General features: G+C 38.4%; 1 protein-coding gene across 16 annotated transcripts in view; it reads left to right on the top strand.

Annotated features, from left to right (window-relative positions):
* The first annotated feature begins 3,704 nt into the window (after window positions 1-3,704).
* The window catches only part of LOC116166288 (sodium channel protein para), a 61,965-nt gene continuing 47,461 nt past the window's right edge, over window positions 3,705-18,208 (top strand). For 9 of the 16 annotated variants that reach the window (XM_031481196.1, XM_031481199.1, XM_031481197.1 and 6 more), the window contains exon 1: window positions 3,705-4,131. The gene's annotated coding sequence lies outside the window, so the exon portion shown is untranslated. The remainder of the gene's footprint in view (window positions 4,132-18,208) is intronic. The other 7 variants (XM_031481203.1, XM_031481205.1, XM_031481210.1 and 4 more) reach the window with 1 other exon arrangement.

Below are 18,208 nucleotides of genomic sequence, written 5' to 3' on the forward strand. Positions count from 1 at the left end.
TTGGGAGCCAGACTCGATAACCATCATCACCTTCGTACCCAACCAGTCTGCCCTCGATCCCGTTTGCCTGCATCTTCCTGCGTTGCGTCCGATCATCAAGTACAAAGCATGATGTTCCAAATGGTCGCATATGTTGCACCGTATGTCTCTGATCGGTCCACAGCTCTAACGGTTGTTTGCGCCCTTGATTTGAGATGCTGCTGCCCGATTTAGAGTGTATGCTGCCGTGACCACTGCCTCATCTCACAGAAACTCTGGCAGACCCGACCCGTGCAGCTTCTTGCGCCGTCCGATTCTCACCCTCAACCAACCCATTCTGTTGAGGAGTGTACGGTATCACAATCCTGTGCTCGATTTCCTCGGCACTCACCAGTTGTCGCACCTTCTGGTTATCAAGCCATCCGTCTGAAGCTCCTTGATGGCATGCTGAAGTGCCTTTGCCCGGGCGATGAACGTGGTCAGGTGTTCCACCAACTGGTCCTTTGACTTCATCAAGTATACCAGTCTGTAAGTGGAGAACTCATCCTTGAAAACTGCAAAGAATCTCGATCCTCCTCTGGCAACTGGCTCGATTGGTCCACAGACATCCGCATGAACTCGGTCTCCTGGAGCAGTAACATCCTTCATCCTCCTTCCGAAACTGACTCGATGGAATTTCCCTTTCAGCAACCTTCGCAGTCACTGCAATCATCATCTATGTCTCGGATATTCACTCCTTCGTCCCTCATCAACTGGAGCAAGTCCTTCTTGTTAAGATGTACCACATCCTCAAGCTCTCCCTCAGCAAAGTTTGTTCATGGTTGATCATTACAGCTGGCATCTTGACCCCGAAGTCGCTCATCTCACACATCGAGTTCACCATTTTCCCCGCCAAGTACCTCTCTCCCATCGGAAATCCTTGCCTGTTCTTCTTGTAAAAGTCCCACCGCTTACTATCTCCCAGCTGGTACATCTCAACAAACTTATTCAGGATCATCCGTACTGAGATGAGGTTGACACGGAACTCTGGAGCGAACCGCATGAGCATTATCCAGTTGTGTGTCTGTCCATCACAGGTCACAACCATTTCTACTGTTCCCATACCCACTGCATGACTGATTTCATCGCCCACCGTCACCGACTTTGGTTCGCTGAACGCTCTGGTTGGGTGTCCCACAGATCCAAGAAATCTATGTACCGCTGCTGAGGCAGACTGTTCACCCGTTCAATAGAAAGTCTGGTAGAACAACCATCTTCTCCTGTTTACTTGCAATCTGTAGTTCCATCCAGGTTGACTGCACCATTGCTGCGTGAGTGGTTACGTCCTCTTCATCTGACTTCTTCAGCGTCACCAGCTTAATCAGCAATCAGCAGAATCGATCACAGGCAGTGTCTAGCCATTGCAGCCTTCTTCTGGTACTTGGCAAGCTTCTTGGTATCCTCTGCAATCGCTGCTGCATCCGATTGCGCTTCCAGACTCGGTTTTATGACAGACTCCTCAATAGCATCAGCCACATCGGCGAATATCCTCAATTGACATCTTCCACTCGCTCTAAAGCTCAACTATCTTTTTCATATTGACTGAATTTCTACGTGAACTCAGCACTCGACAAAATTTTACCGACGTTACAAGCCCATAACCTGTTGTAATCACCAGATTCCAAACAAAATGCGACAGAAGAATTGGTACAATATCGAGGCTTCTTTAATTCAAAGTTAAAAGCAAGATTCAGTTGAGATTTTAATATTTGCCTATTGTCAAAAATTACAAGTCAACACTCATTATTAAGGATTCTCAGATCCTTTATAGTTTTGTGTTGTCGTCCGTCCGTCCGTGTGCGCTCTAACTCTTTTTAAAAGTGGCCGATTGTATTGAAATTTGGTGTACGGGTACTTTTATACCCTATGACTGTTAGATGTGTAACATATAACTCTTCTCTGTAGTATAGATCAAAAGTTTTAGAGAAAAATGTACCCAAAATTATTCTTTACACATGAATTTGGAGTTTTAAAAGCTTTCAAACGCATTATCTTGATGCCGAAAGAGTACACCACGTGCACATTTGATCACCGCATGTGTGTGATTCAAAGATGTTAAATTCTTTTTCTGAGGTCACATGGGTTTTGATCAAAATATGTCAAAATCGCTATTTATGCACCAAGATCGTTGGGAAAAAGACCAAGAGCATTATCTTAATGACCAAAACATGAATTTGATCTACTTTTGGCGACTACATGAATTTTGATCAAAATACGGATACCGTTTTTCCTGTTCCGCGAGATTTTGGTATACGACAAGAGCGATTTACTACACCTAACTGATCCAACAGAAAATGGACCCTAAAGAATATCGTCTGTTTACCAACAGAGTTCACCTTAAACATAAGTGAGAGACTAGTTTTTCTGGGTCAGCACGTAGATAATTCCCCTACTCACATCCAATAGGAAATTGAACATTCTACAGGAGTCAATAACCACCTACGTTGTGATGGAGAACTGGATGTTTGGTTCCGCAACCAATTAATCAAGGAAATCGTGTCCAGCTATATCAGCTAACGTTTTTTGAGTGAAATGTGATTTTATAGCTACCTTCAAGATAGGGCACAAAAATCGCTGAACGACTACGTCGGCATCATTGATCTTTTAAGTGACTGGACTTGCACCATCCATTAAAGTAATCTGGTCAACTGTCCTTCGGTTTAATTGGTATTAAACAATCGTCAAGAACGATTTCTGTATTCAAAACTGATTCAAGTGCTTTTTAGCCTGAAACCGTCTTTTGCGGGATTAGCAATAATCGACGGCAGAGGACTAGCCGAGATCTCTTTGGAAATTATAAAACAGCCAGAATAATGCGCAACGGCACTGTTTCATTTGTTCTACCAGAATTGTCTACATTTCATCTCATTTGCCCAGCCCACGCAAGACGTTCGGTATCGAATTCAATCAGACTGAAAACTTTGAAATTTTGATACATAACATAACAAAAGCTAGTGTTGGCACTAGTAAGTTTTTATGTCTCAAGAACCCCTCGCAGAAAAGTGCCCCGATTCCGCAATACGGATACTGACTAATTATTCCCCATATATTTCCATCTTTTTAATTTCATGTTTCCGCAGTGTCTGAATTTAACATAATTATTTAAAAATTTTGTTTGAAAGTTGGTAAGAGTTCTACGGTGGCGCTACTAGGGAGATATGAAACCACAGAACACATGAATTGCACCTTTTAAATCGGAAAAGCTCGCGACTTTCGCAAAGGTTGCGTTCTGTGTAGATTCGATGATCACTTCATGCAAATAATGCAAGGAAGGGGATCTGCGTTTGTGCGATACGTTCAATTTTTCGAAGCGCGCTATTTGGAAAATATTGTACAGTGGCGTACTCTAACAGAATTGTGTCTTACTGAAAGTGGGTAGTTATTGTCGTGGGCATTGGCAAACTAAATTATTGATCTGCGCCGACATGAAAGAGTCCGTAGAAGCATATACAACGGCAGCGTCTCTATGACTACGCTTTCCGCAACATTACTGACCTTATGACGTCACGAACGCGCCATCATGTCGCGCTGGAAAGGGTTAGGGACAGGTGTGACAGCTATGCGCATGCGTAACGAGAAAAAGCTCCGACGCGTGCGCATGAGAATTTTGAATGCGAAAACTCTGCAGAGCGCGCCAAATACGGTGGTTTCAGTTCTATTGCTGATCGTTCCCCCTGAAACATTTAACCTAGACTTTTTCTTTTATATTTAGTAATACGGTGGTTTGTTCTTTAATCATTTCGTGTGTACGTTAATTTTGTAGCCCATGCTTTTGCATAATTAAAAAGTCTGCAGGAAACGTCGTAACGGAGACGCAAAGTATCCCCTCCATAGTCTTCCCAGCGATCCGTGCGACAAGATGGATGTTGCACTGTAAAGAAAATGGCGATCGCACAAGAGATTGGGATGCAGCTGGGGGCGCGGGCCCACGTGTGATTCGAGAAATGTCCCCCAGCAGCAATCGCGAACGTGAGTGTAAACCGGCGTGTACTTTGTTTTCGTCCCAAAGCTGCAAGAATATACGCAACGTTGTGTCCTACAACTAGCAATAAATGAAGACTAATATCCCACATGATTTTTCAGGGACATATACTCATAACAAAGAAAGTTGATGTAAGTAGAGTGGCTTTATACCCCACAAGGTGATAGATCCTAGTGGAACTAACGCCTCGCTTTTGCTGCTAACTTTTGTGGGTCATTCCTTGATATCGATTTGTTCTGTCGCATAGGGGTGACTGTAAGGTCCGTTCACAATCCCTCCCGAGCTTATCACTTTTACTAGCAAGGCAATCTAACCACCCGCACATATAAACTGCTTTAGTATTTTGCCGTATCTGCAGTGCTTTCGCTGTTGTGCATCGTACATTGTCCATGAAACCGCCTGTCTTCAATGTTAGAAAAGGTGCCATGTGATTATTCCTACAAACCTCAATGCAGGTGGGTTTCTTATCAAACTATTTAGTTCTAAGTACTTCATTCATTCTTGCCTCTCATTAATCACCGCAATTGTAAGTGTACGTAGAGGAAAATTAACTCAATGGAAAACCAGAGTTGCACTCGCTTTTGCGACTTTCCAAAGTTAACAACAGAAATTTCATTGCAAGGTCAGTTTGGGAAATTAAGAACTTGCAATTAAATACAATCCCTTTATATATAATAAGGAAATAGAAGTGCATGTAGATGTTTAACATATGACTTTAAAGTGCCCATAACCTGAAAGCCACGTTTTTGTGCGCTTATAGTAAATATGTTTCGGTAAACACTTTTCTGCTTTTCTTTGAAAACACAACAATCGGTTATCTAAACTTGTGACATTTGAATAGTAGCATTGATTGTAATGCTACAAAAGGACGTCAGGAAATATCGAACGTTGTTGTCAAACGAGAAGGAGATTCTAAACATTTGTTGTAGTATCGAAGAACAAATTAAGTAAGAGCCTCCCATAAAAAATTTTCATCTGAAGGATGAACACTTTGAACGGTTTTATACTTTTTCGGTGCGCATATAAACTTGACAGTCGTCGAACATAAATATACCAATAACTTTTAGTGCTCTCCATCATAAGCGTACTGGAAAACTTGTCACAGTGAAACTTGATACAGCATACTAGGCAGGTTTCGCTAAGCAATTAAAGATTTTCGCCTAGAATAATTATTATTGGAATCGCATAATAAAAGAACGTTTCACTAATCCCAAATTTCCTTTTCCACTTTGTAACAAACGGTTGGCGGTTATGCAACTGCAAAGGACTATCATCAATTCCATATTCAGGGTGAAATGAAGTAATTATCGTCAGGTGCACCTTGTACATTTCCATTTTTAAACATTAGTTGTGTGAGTAGTCTATTTTTAGAGGTTTAATTGGAGCCTCAACAATGTTTTGTTATTGATTCGGCTTAGGAACACCTTTGCACGCGTTAGCTCATACAGATTCTTAACTTTGCTAAAGCTCGAGTTTCATTGTAACACTTTCCTCGGTAGTGAGGTAGGTTGATACCTGCAACACTATTCTCCACGACTTCTTCGAGCAAGTATGCGCATGTTTCATCGTAAAGCGCAAAAATAAATATCTTGTTTCTAATCGTTGATGAAATTTCGGTGTTTCTGCAATTATATAGAAATATTTATGAGATCCTTCTGTTTTATGAAGTAGTAAACACGATATGCATAATTCACCCCCCTACTTGTTTTGGAATCCACATTTTTAAATAAGTCTGATGGTCAATTTGAAAAGTGGTGGCTTTAGGGTGGCTTACGTACCGTGCACAGTATTGGAATCTCACAGATCTTCAATGGCAAAGTAAAAAATAAAAATCCGTGGAATATGAAGAATTTTGTATATAAAATAGTACCAAGGAATTAACAAAACCGCTTCGATGGGCACTGAATCGAATTAAGTCTTTGCATCGTTAATTAAAAACATTAGCGATGGACACACTGTGACGTTACCACTCCATAATTGGGTACATCCGACACGTATTTTTACAAAGCTTTCCAAAAACGCGAGGTAGGAGAAATTGCTTCCCGTTTCCGATATTTTTCCACTGGCCACTTTCAAAATTAAGATAACCTCCGAGGGAGATTCGAAAGAGGTACAACCTCTATATTTGCAATAGTGCGAAATTGGGGGAGGGGAGCTTCGAAGCCTAGGTATGGATGCTTTGTTGCATTATTTTCTTGGAGAACGAGGTAAACATTAGATCATTGCGGATGTCTAAGTAGGGCATTTATCTTCACCGCTGTCAAGTGTTATGGAATAAGTCGACTATTGCAATACCGCGCTTTAGTCATTTACATATTTAATCAAAAGGGAGTTTACAACAGTAAATACCTCAATTTAAGAGCTCTTGTGTCCTGTTGCTCTATCCGCATTCAAATCGATTCATGCCATAGAATTTATACTTGAACATGAACTGTAGTGAAGCGCTCTCTTTATTACCGTGCCCTATTTGTACTTAGCCGCCTCTAGTACTCTCCAACTTTGACTGCCCAAATAAAATTATTCAACCCTGATCCGTCGTTTACGCTAATTTATCAATTATTAGGCAGGTGTCAGTGGTCTATTTCTGGCTTAGAACGTGTCTAAAATACATTGAACCTATTTTATGCCGCTACTGAAAATCAATATCTCTTCCGCTTTTCGGGATATATAGACTGCTTCATTCACGAGCTAACTTTTTACTTTGTAAATTAGCGTATTGATTTCATAAAATCCGCAACAATACATGGTGCGTGACTATTGCACTATGTAAGTACAGAATTTTGCGCGAACTAAATAATAAGCGTAACTCTCTCCAAGAGCCTTATGGGGAATTTTGTTTGCGTAGGTTTGAAGCGAGACAGTCTGATGAGTCAATACATCTTGTCATTCATTAATGCATTTTAGTACCATAAAACGTATAAGTTGGAAGCCTCCAACAATGCGTGAAATAAATGTAAATTTATACGTTCCCGTCATTCAGTGTTTCATTCTCCGAGCGGCATCCTCCGGATCGATATGATGTATTTGTGAAAATAAATTACAACACCAGAACTTCGCATACGTTCCCCAAACTTAAACTCAGTTTTCAGTACACCCTTTCATTACGAGACAATTTCAATTAAGGGAAAACAATACTTCGAAAGTTAGATTATCATTAATTTTACTTCAAGACCCGTAATCGTCATCGACCCTGATCCGAAAGAAATTTTTCTTCTGCCAGAGCTCCCACAACAAATTAAAGGGGCGATTGCTTTAATGAATACGTTATCCACCCGCCCACAGCGCCGAGTTATTGACTAAGAAGAAACACTCATTCAGGAACTGCACTCGTTCATTCTCAGAACTCCAAATCTCCCCATCTATCACGAAAATTTCCAGACCTTTTCGCGCTAACATAATACATTTACAAATTATTTTCCTTGCAGTATTTCACCCAAAACGCCAAAATTTTTTGGGTTGAAAAATTTGTGTCTTTTTTTTTAGTACTTACTTATTTTGTCTCATATCAATGCTTTACAATCAATCCTCCCTTAAATGAGATTTCGAAAAAGTACAATTCTGCTGGTCAGTGTAAAATTTTCGAAAGTAGGGGGTAGGTTCTGTTCTGATGATAATATGGGAGAGCAACTTTACGCAATTCGCATTGTGGTCGTTCAATTGATTGGTTTTGATGAGTTTTAAAATAAACTCCCAATATTAATTTGTATATAATTTTATAACTCAAACGGAGCGGACCGGAAACGACTCAAATATCACAACAATTTTCCCATTTGAAGAAGGAAACCAAACTATTACTTATAAGGCACCATAAGGTACATGCCATAAATAAGTGCCTAGGTGTTAATATTTTAAAGAAGTTTGAATTCAGAGAAGCAGATTCTTTGAAACTTCTCCAAACATGACTCTATTTTATAATACTGTCCTGCAACAGCAAGAGCGTAAAGGCGGCGTTCTAAGGAAAAATCTACTGGGGAGCGAATTTTTTTGGTTTTGAATTTTCTTAAACGGGGGAGAATATTTGTTTGGGGTTAAAATTCCAAGTATACGAGAGAGCAAATTTACCGGGGCCCAATTTCCTTGAGTGTAAATTGTTAGTGGGAGTGTGTTCCGATAATGGCCAACTCTTGTTGGTCGCAGGTGAATTTACTTAGGAACGAAAATTTCGAAGCGAATTTACCAAGCAAGGGAATGTTCAAGGAGCTTTCAAACCCATTTTGCAAAAGATTCTTAAGGCATAAAAATTACTTGATCAATTCTTCTAGAAATTTACCGCAACATTCTTTAGAGGATTCTTTCCAATTTCCTAAAATATCCCTCAGTGACGTTTTTTTACACTCTTTAATTTTTCGGAATATTGTTTCAGTAAGTCTGTATCTCTAACAAACTCATCCAGAGATTGTTTAAAACTTCAACCAGTTCTGCAAGATATTTTAAGAAACGTATCAAGAAAGCAAATTCAAGCAATTACCTCTTATGGCATTTTTTACGGTATTCGTTAAGAGAGCAGATTCTCTAAGGCAAGTTCTCAAACCGATTGTGAAAGTTATTCTGTTTGAGTAATTGTCCGTAGAAAAATGAGATGAAAAAGCTTATTTTCAGTTATCGCTGGTGTGGTCCATCAAATGGGGTTGAATTAAGTTGAAAAACTCCTCCATACTCGTTTATTATTTAAATAGAGCGAGTTGGTTGCTACATGTCTGCCCGTAAGTCATCATCAGGCGGTCAAGAACTTTTGAGCGATTTTTGATTGAGGCATCCGAGTATTTGCATAAATTTTAACTGTGGATTACATTTTTTATAGAGTGCAGCATGTTAAAACTGACAATTACGAAGTGATCTCGCCAATTGGAAAATAGTGAATTGTGAATTTAAGAAAGATTGAGGTGACGGGTATTAAGAGTATTAAAAAAAATCAATCAGTTCTGTTGCCTCGAAGGCTACGAAATATATCACCCCCCTAACGTTTATAAAAAATGAAATGGGATTTTATAGTACATATTACAATTGATTAACTGGTTTGGGAAAATGGGAGGCCGGTAATTTGGGAATACGTAAAATTGAAAAAAAATTGATCTAAGCAAATTTGGAGCAGTTGTAATGATAAGGAGCAATTATCACAAATGGAAGAATGTGGATGTTTTTCAGTAATGATGTATTTTCCTTAACCAGATGTTATAAAAATCAATTTCATTTTAATTTAAACATTAATAAGAACCACTTTTTGCTGAATTAGCTTTTAATTTCTCACTAGTCACTACTGCCTTCAACAGCAACCAAATATTTGTCATCCCGTCCATTTTCATTAATATGTCGTTAAGAGTCTTCTTCTAAGCGTAACTTTTTTACATAACAGTGTATAGATGATTATAGTTGCGAGAGATAAGACGATATTCTTGCTTTGTCAACTGCTGTCTTGCTCCTAAGTTAGTTCTCGCCGACACTGTGCACTCAAATTGTTGATTTACCGCCCGCCAAGGTACAGACTTATCTAAAAGACTGTCGGTTTACTTTTGCACACAAATTTTTTCCCGGCACAACTTTTGGCAGCCAAAAAACCCCCAAAATGTTTGTCATTTTTTCAGTTTTTCGCTTAAAACTCGATAACGGTCCATATTTTATTAATAACACCTCTTTAGTAAATTAAAGAAAACAAAATTCTGCGTCGATCAAAAACAAAATCGGGCCAATAGAAAAATTTTTACAAGCCATCAAAACACGCCTATTATTTCCAACGAATTTCAAAAATTGGTCCAATTTTAAATTGTTGGTGCTTTTTGAACTCTCTGATTGATGCTCTACAATATTTAGGGAGGAGTGGATTTTATCGTTCGTTTAGGAGCCAAAACGCATTAAAAAAAGGTTAACTAAGTTTTTTATAGAAAAGTTGAAAAAAATGGGCGTTTTTTGATCGCTTGTAAAAATGTTTCTATTGGACCGATTTTGTTTGTTTTATTTTATCGACGCAGAATTTTGTTTCTTTAATTTACTAAAGAAGTGTTATTCGTAAAATATGGACCGTTTAAGCGAAAAACTGAAAAAAGTCCGAACATTTTGAGGTTTTTTGGTTGCCAAAAGTTGTACCGGGAAAAAATTGGTGTGCACTCTACCTGTTATTTGGACCCAAATGGACCATTTAAAACGATAAAATCGTTTACACCACCGTTTGCAGGAATCGGCCCTTCTGATTGCTCCGTATACTGGACTAATAAGATTTCTTTCATGCTCGTAGTCAGGTCAGCCAATTGTATTGACATATCCAAGAAAAGATTTATTGCCCATTGTTACCTTCAGAACTGAACAGTCCTGGAAAATAACTTGATAGCTCTGAATCATGCAATGCATGTGAGAGCTTCCTCCCAACGATTGATCCATTGCAGTTTGTTCAACAATCTTCTGAACACAAGGAAAAGGCTCTTATATATGTATATTTATTCAAAGAAGTTGACCGCATATACTCGGTTTTCCAGTTTTTCATCCTTAGCTGTTAGAACACTTTCATGGTAAAATAACTAACTACATCGTGTTGCTGTACGTGCCGATAGCAACTTACGATTTTTGGAATTTGAACATTGGAAGTACAAACTAATGTAGGATGTAAAAGCTTCCGAAATTTTGATCACCTTAGGCTTTTAAATCAGAAGGTAACATTGTGCTCCCCGGTTAAAATGAACTATAGGTACCTACTTAATTTTCGATCGATATAGGTCACAAAGTACCTAATGAAAATTATATAGTAGTAATTGGCATAATTTAATTACGGCGCCAGGGGATCGCCTTCAACTTGCGTATTCAAAAAGGTTGAAAAACACTGCTTTAGTGAATAACTGTTGCACTATTTCCCTGTTTAGTGAGGAACCTTTTGACCGCGCGATGTTCTCTCTTAAGTGCACTCATTTTTCGATACAAAAAATACTGCCAAAACCAACCAAGCTATGGAGCCGTACAGAATTACGTCGCAAGCAGGGCTCGGAATGGACCGGAACGAGCCGGAACACTGTTCCGGTTGGTAAAAATATTACAATATCGTTCCGTTTCATCGAAAATATTTGTACACTGTTCCTTTTCGTAAAGGAACCGCAACGCCAGATCCTCTCCGCCCGCACACAAAGAAATTTTACAGAACCCTACATATTGCTGGATTATTTATCATTCATGCGATAAAAATCACATTGGAAACGATAATACGTCCTTTAGGTCATACCAGCACACGGAACCCATTAGTACCCACTGGTCTCCACACCAAAAGAAACAATAAAAATGAAAACATTTAATTTTTGTTACGTTTTTTCGTTGTTTTTATGTACGTACTACATGTTTTCTATGTTAACACCCCCCCCCCCCCCCCGTCCTCCTGATGGGCTGATTCTTGCGTTCCGGCTCGCGAAAATTTCCATTCCGAGCACTGGTCGCAAGTACTTGTTACAGTATCTAAGTCATTTGTTTCCGTGACGTATAGATTAAAAAAAACACCTTTGTAGTAAAGAATTAAATTTATGAAATGAAATGGCCAAAGTGGACTAAATGTATTTGTCGACCTTCACAATAACGTAGATAAATTATGTGCTTGGGCGGGAATTTAATGTCAAGTGAAAAGGCTCATTGCGTACAAAAATACCGTAATCTATTACTTTTCTGGTAGTTTCGTGAGCTATACTTTCTTTTTATGTGATCATACACCCATTATTCGTTTCTGAACTGATGGGTACTCCGAATAGGTCAATTAATTTCGGCTTTACGAGCTCGAGTATTAGTAATGAAACGTATTTAACATTACCGAATAAATCATCTCTTCACTATAATCTAGAAAATGTGCACACTGCAATGCATTTCATGCCAATCTGGCATGAAATTTTAATATTAAAGCCGTAGTGACCAGATATGAGTTTAAAATTAAAAGTTAGCTTTTTCATTTTTAATTAAATTTAGAAAGAGACGTCCATTCATTATTTTTTATACGCTCTTACATTTGATTATGATTAGCCAATTCAAAACAAAACTTCTGTACAAAACTGGGTAATTTTAAACCACCCCTGAAAGACAAATACGACTGCTTAGGGCAGCTCCATTTTACTTTTGTTTACGATAATGAAACCCTTGTTGTCCACTGTAATTTTTCTATTGCCACTAACAGACCCCAACGCGTTTGTATGGTTAGATTTTCCTTCGCTTCTGGTATTTAAATTTTGTTCATTCGGGTTCCACTTTATACAGTGATCGGAAAACACGAAAGGAAATTAGTAGAGCTAAAGGAAAGAACCAAATCGATCAGATTGAAGATAATGGCCGATTAAAGTGATGACTAGCACCCCTAAGCAACGTGTTGTGCAGAAGGGGTGTGACAAGTCTTGAAAATTCTAGCAGTTTTCGATGTAGCGTCTCTCTCCAAAAAACAAATCTTCGCCTTCTTTTAGAATTACACTCATTTGACGGCAAATGCGTCAGAGAAATGGTTGTGGGGCATTACACCATGCGGGGATATTTAAAAAAAAAGTTAGCTTGTCAAAGATGACCAAAATATCGAACATATGGGCTTTTGTCGTCGGAATCCGTAATAGAACTGCATTTTTTCGATTTTGATTGGGCTAAAGGAATATCCCGGATTTCAGGTTGCTGTCTTCTTTAACATTTTCCCCTTTTCCACAGTATTTCAGTAATTATTAAACATTTATGCACATTTTTTTTCAAAAGTCACATTAATTTATCGAATAATTTTCTTCATTTGTTCCCATTAGAAATAAAATGTTTCGAGACATTACTAAATTATGAACCATTTTTCTTATTTTTATTTTTTTATCTGGGCACAAATGATTCCGTGGACAACACTCAGAGCCCCCTTTTGTAAAATGTAATATATTTCTGTGGGAACGCGCCACATGCTACCCTGCATGACTGAATACACCACTATAAGGTATTGGGTGGTGAGTTCCTCACACTCCCACGCATTTCATTGTTATTATACTGTAGCGAACTTTCCAGAAATCTCGATAAACATCGAGGCGCCATGAAAGATTAGTCATCGGCGACAAAGAACAAAGGCGGGTGTCGTGCGATCTACTGTTTCGCGGAAATGTGACGTCTCGCGAACCCTCGAGAACACTCGGGTTTACTATATAAACAAATCCAATTTGCAACTTAGATGCGCTTGTGCTATGTTATAAATTTTGAGTGATAAATAATAATTACTGTTATAAATTAATACATTTTAAGACTATTATAAATTTATTGTTAAGTTAATTTCAATTAAATTAATTTTGAGTTACACTGGTGTGGGGTTATGTTTAAGTATTAGCAAAAGGTTGCGACCAAGATCTACGCCCCGAAAAATGGAACAACTTCTGCAATGAATGCAAGAAATGAAAGCCCACCAACAAACCATGGAAGCTAAATTCAAAACTGGTCAAGTTGAAATTAAAGCCAAAAACAACCAAGTGGTTTCATTTGCATTCACATTCGCTCTCTAACTACTCGATGTTTGATCTTTCTTTAGAAGACTGCAGCAGGCAGCGCCAGTAATTTTGTACCTTTGGGGTTGTTGCCAAATTTAGAGAAGTGGAATGGGAATGAGCAATGATATTTAAACATTGGAACAGAAAGAAATTTAAGTGGTGCACGTCTGTACGAAGGGTAATTTTGCGGTCAAAATACGAGGAAAGATTACTATTTAATATTTTATGAAAAAATAGAGAAGAGTGAAGAAACGTTCTTTCCATCATATTGAGCCAGCATTGGTAAGGTATGTGAGATCCGTTTAAACTTCCTAATTCCAAATATCTTCATGAATTTTGGACACACTCGCTTCTATCACAGTCTTTGAGTAATAAGCACGGTCCATATACCAGGTCACAATAATTGAACCGTGATAGAACCAGGGCATCAAAAAGAACAACCTTGAATGTGCCTTTTAAGTTTATGCATACCTAATACGATGAAGCATGATTTAGTTGCATTTATTTTCAAAGATTGATTATCCGATGCCTTGACTACCTCTGCAAGATCTTCGTTGATACTTGCCACAGAGGAATTCAATTGGCTAAAATTGGCTGTACACCATCAACATTGAGATGATACTCACCACGTATTAAACCAGATAACAAATTAAAGGTGTAAAGAGTGTATAACTGAGGTCCAAGAATAGATCCCTGAGGAACACCCCTTGTAAAAACCACAAGATCAGAATGCACTCGATTTAAAATTACTCTCTCGCATCTACCAACGTATAAGCGCCACAGCACCATCGCCCAGTCCCACAAACCTCAGTATGGCCTTAAACACCTCATGGCCCAGTAAGTCAAACGCTTTTGAGTAGTCAAGAAGATGCTACGTGAATTCAACAATTCTTGGCTTTCCAAAGGTATGCTAAATTTGAAAAATAAACATATTATGCCCGTACGGCTAAAACTGTGCATTTTTGCATAGGGCGACGGGGATATTTGTCTGTTACGTTTCCCAACAGGCGGTCCAAAATTAACAAAGAACACGACGATGAATTCGAAATTTCACTTCGCTCCCCATTGATCCACCAAAAGCGAACTTCCGCGATTTGAGCAAATGCAGACCTTAAGCTCTTCAAATTGCTACCGAATAAATTAAAAATCTTAAGAACCACAACGGGAAATGCGCGAAAAAGCCGTTCTGGTGGCGCCGGATATTTTACCCATTTTGTTTAAGGCACCGAAAATACCCCGCCACCGCAGATCTCTAATTTTGATCTACGGTCGCGTACGGAACATTTCGAGAGTGATACCTCGAGCTTGTGGAGAAGAAGGGTGGGGGGGGGGCCTCATTTTAGTTACCTTTGTTTTATAAAACAAATCCCCACATCGGATGTAACTCTACTGTCAGATTTCCAAGTCTTGCGAATTCAAAACTAGAAATCTATAAGGGATTTTCAATTTTTAAGGGGCCAGAGGATTGAATTCGGAACGACACGGTGACCCTTTGCCGTTATGGAAACGATTGTTCCCTTGAAAACGCGCACCCCCGACAAGAATTGATTTTATTTAACTCCCACTATTCCCGTAGAAGTTTTTTTTTTTCAAAAAATGACCGCTGATCTTCAATTTCGTTCTGAGAAACGTTTTATTTTCAATTTCGCCTTTAATTAGCAACTTTATCCGTACTTGCCAATCTGATTATGATTACTTCCTAGTCCGCGTTTAACAGATAGCTCACCACTGCCTTGTTTTCAAAATTGCGGTTACAAATTTTTGAATTTCGTTGACGTTGCGTTTACCCCTTTAGAAGAAAATGATCATCAGGACCAAAATATGAAGAGTGCGGTTAGTGTTTTCCAAAACTTGCGCAATACGGAGCCCAAAATTGCCATCAAAGCCGATTTCTGTGATATTCGCTACAATATTTTACAATTTAATTTACATTTAATGTAGAATATTGTAGCGAATATCCCAGAATTCGGCGCGCCATCAAGTTGATAAATCATGAGTCACCGGTGATCAGTAATAATTAATTGTAATTAAATAAATGACGTTATAATGTTCCACGGAAAGCAGACGCAGGTTCAGCGTCCAAAAGCGTCAAATTGTATCAAATTCGAAACGATTACCTACTCGATTTTTTAGGTTATGTGCGTTACAAATTTGTCATGTCAGTTTGGTCCGTCTCGTCCGTGTCCGCGATTACGGGAAATAGGGGGTCATAGGTCAGGCCTGTAGGTGGAGAGTTTCAAATGATGACCATCATCGCATCATTCGCATCAAGATCAAGATTTTAGTTACTCCGTACTTCGGATATCTCGAAAACGAAGTGTCAGAACAGAGTACTCCAAAATGGGAGGCCGGGACGAGATGTATCTGTCAGCGGGACTCAACACTTTCAAGTCCGGATATCTCGAAAACGGAGTGTTTAAAGAAGCCACCCTCATAGGTGGAAATGGAAGGTCTAGACGAGAAGTATCGATCGGTATGGTCAATAATCTGAATCTCTTGAAAATGGAGTGTGGAAACAGGGTACTCTCAAAGGTGGATAAAAGAGTCTGTAGTGCAGATCTTAATCTCATTCACTCTAAATCTACAATTGCTGAATAACACAGCATCAGATTAAAAAGTTTTAGAACCATGTTCTTTAATAATTTTCTTACGAGGTACTTTCAACTAGCCACTAGGTATTAGGACGATCGGCGGTAGACCGTGAAAACTGTTATTGCACCTACCTATGGTTTGGTTTTTATTCTTGATGTATTCACATGAACCAGTATTTTTTTGGGTGGACCATTTGAGACTCCCCCTTCATTCCCTTTTACGTTTTTAACTCCATATGTCCAGAAGGTATCATTTAAAAAACAATTTTCGTAGCCAGGAATAGAACCTGTGTTGAATGTTTGCAAGTCAAGAGCCCTATCGATGGGTTAGTTCATTTCATTCTTAAAATTGTAAGACAATCAAAAGTCGGTGACGAAGGGGGACCCGTTTTTTATGCCTAAGATAATTTGGTAACCTAGGAAAATATGGGTGTTACAACGGAACACGGTTCTTTTTATCGTCAGTGCCTAGGGTTGTGTACCCTGCGGTCTTAAATGTCAAGTTAATACCGAGCTATCTACCTCGTCTAGTGAGTGTTACGGATAGTGTTTACTTGGTTAGTTTATAGACTAGCTGGATAGTATGTACACGTGTGGTTATATTGATGGAAAATTATATAAATTAACCATAATTTTTAGCTGGTTCACAAACTATCCACAGTGGTGTGAACTCAAATCCCTAGTAGTACATAATAAATAATTCGTTAGTTAGTATGTAAACCAGGGGTTCCCAAAGTCGGGGTCGTGACCCCACTTTCTTAGGGTCACGTTTTCATGATTATAGAATTTATAATTGAAGTATAGAAAAAAAAACTAAATAAATAGGAACGGATAAGCAATAATACCGACAAGTGCAATTTCATGGATCATTCCATTTTAGTGAAAGATCATATCTATGTGAACAAGGTTTCGCAATCCTAGTTGTGGTCAAAACCAAGGCATTGATTAAATCCCCAGCATGATTTGCGATGTGCCTTGACTAAAAACTTTCGCGCGAGAATTGTTAAATTTGTGAATCGGACGGCACAACACCATGGTAGCAAACAGAAAGCGGCGGTCTAGACTAGCTGCTATCTTTTTTTTTTTATTACTTAATCTTTTTTAGTGTCCCGTTTTTTGTATTACTTTTACTGTACCTTGAGTATTAGAATTCTTGAATAAATGACTCAAATTTGAACTGTTGCCAATATTTTTATACAGGGTGGCCTACTGAAAACAGGCCTTGCCAATTTTGGCCGATTCACGACAGTTTTGCCAGAAACACCCGAATACTCGAATTATCTAACGTTTACCAGCCCTTCCAATCAATGATTTTTGGGGTGAAACTCACCCCCTCACAACTAAAATTGACTTTTTCAAGCGTTTCTGGGAAAACTGTCGTTGAGCGGCCAAAATTGGCAATTGACTGTTTCAGTGGGCCACCCTGTATAATACAAAGAGGTTATTTTGTCTATACATTGTGCGAAAAATGTTTTAGGGTCGTGAAGGCTTTTACAACTTTAAATCAGGGTCACGATCAAAAAAGTTTGGGAACGCCTGATGTAAACTAACCAATCGTCTTTGGTTAATTTAGTTCAGGATAGGAAAATAATTCTTGATTAAAAATAGGTTTTTTTTATAGGTACAAAGTAACACATCTATTACTACTTAAAAATAAGTAAATAAAAGTGACAGAAATCTATTTTTAATTAAGAATTATTTTACTATCCTGAACTAAATTAACCAAAAAGGATTGGTTAGTTTCTAACCAACGAATTGGTTATTATATGTATTACTAGGAATATTGAGTTCACACTTTATCCAACTATACCGTGGATAGTTTGTGTGAACTAGCCAAATACTCTCGTGGTTTGTACTTTGGCGATAAATCTTGCATACTTTATAGACTAACCAATATTCGTAGCTATTTGAGTGAAACGATAATAATTTCCCATTAAAATAACCATACCTACATTTGGGTAGTTTACATACTATCCAGCTAGTCTATAAACTGGCCAAGTAAACACTTGAGCCGTAACATAAAACTTTCACATTCTTCTATAGCCATTTACCTTAATCGAGTATCAACTCATCCTCTTTAAAAGTTATTGTAATAATACACTAGTAGATGGAATAAGCTGATTAATAATCACCCTGTTAAATTAAAGAAAGAAAATAAACAAAGCGAGATC

The sequence above is a fragment of the Photinus pyralis genome, unplaced genomic scaffold (genome assembly GCF_008802855.1).
Source record: "Photinus pyralis isolate 1611_PpyrPB1 unplaced genomic scaffold, Ppyr1.3 Ppyr1.4_LG3a, whole genome shotgun sequence".
NCBI lineage: Eukaryota > Metazoa > Arthropoda > Insecta > Coleoptera > Lampyridae > Photinus > Photinus pyralis.